We start from the raw sequence: 1,326 nt of genomic DNA, 5'->3' as shown, positions 1-1,326 counted from the left end.
AAAGGTTGATTTCACATTTTTTCAAACCCTAAAAAATTATTCTAAAAACTCAAAAAAGTGATTTTTCCCAATGCATTTTACATAGGAAACTTCAAGTCAAAAGCGGCAATTTTAAAAATAAGCAAATAAAAAATGAGGGAATTTCTCTTTTCGGATTTGGAATAAAATGGAGGGGGATCGTTTCCCTCTAGCATGCAAGAAAATTTTGCCATGCATTTTTGGACCACCCTAAGGTTCGTGTCGTTAAGGTATCTTTACGATATCATAAAAACGTCGTATGATCTGACAATGTCTTTACGATATCGTGAAGAAACCGTAACGAGAAAGACATAGGATGTCGTAAAATTGTCGTAAAGATGTCGTAACAATGTCGTAAAGACGTCGCCAAGTTTCGTGCCCACAATCTTCACTAATTTGGTCAAAAAGACTGGAATATCAACACAGTTTACCAAAATAGATAATTTACATATTTCTCACAATTTTCCAGCTCTAAAAGTTAAATTTTTTGTTTACTTTTTCATTTCAACATGGACCTTTTGTGAATAGATAGAATATGTAAAATGTTTTTCTTATCTTTTACAATTATGCCAAAGATTTTGATTAGATAAAAGTATCAATCCGTCGCTTGCGAATTAAAGAAACTTCATTTCATTACTTTCCTATATCTAAAAAAATGTATCCATACCCCAGTGGGCACAAAATTTAGCAACGTCTTCACGACAGTGTTACGACATCTTTACGACATCGTTATGTCTTCTTTACGATAACTTTACGGTATTCTATGTTCATGTCGTTAAGGTGTCTTTACGATGTATTTACGATATCGTGACGAGAAAGACATAGGATGTCGTAACAATGTCGTAAAGAGTTCGCCAAATTTTGTGCCCAATGGGACTCGGACAAGAAAAAGCGTGCTTTTAAAATATTTTAAAATTATTGAAATCGTCAGAAATCTGACAACATTTCTCAGAATCTTTGAAAATACCATAAAACAGGTGAAATCCTTTAAAATCTTTTGGGATCTTTTGAAATGCTTTGAAACTTATCAAAGATCTGGAAATTTTCTTAAATGTTTCAAAAATACACTTAGAGATCCCTTCAAATTATTGAAAATATGGCAAGTTTTGCTATATCCTTTAAAATACCCTGGAATATTTAAAGTACTTTGAAATCCTTTGCAGATTTTGCAAGCTCATGCAAATTCCTTGGATTAAAAAAAATTTGAAATCTTTTGAACTTTTTTAAAGTCCATTTAAACTTTGTAATTATTTTAAAGATTCTTTGGAATTTTTCAAGACTTTTCAAGTCTTTGGAAATCTTTTAAAT

Source organism: Belonocnema kinseyi, chromosome 2 (genome assembly GCF_010883055.1).
Source record: "Belonocnema kinseyi isolate 2016_QV_RU_SX_M_011 chromosome 2, B_treatae_v1, whole genome shotgun sequence".
In the NCBI taxonomy this organism is placed as follows: domain Eukaryota; kingdom Metazoa; phylum Arthropoda; class Insecta; order Hymenoptera; family Cynipidae; genus Belonocnema; species Belonocnema kinseyi.
The sequence above is the reverse complement of the archived record's forward strand: the minus strand, read 5'-3'. Positions refer to the sequence as shown.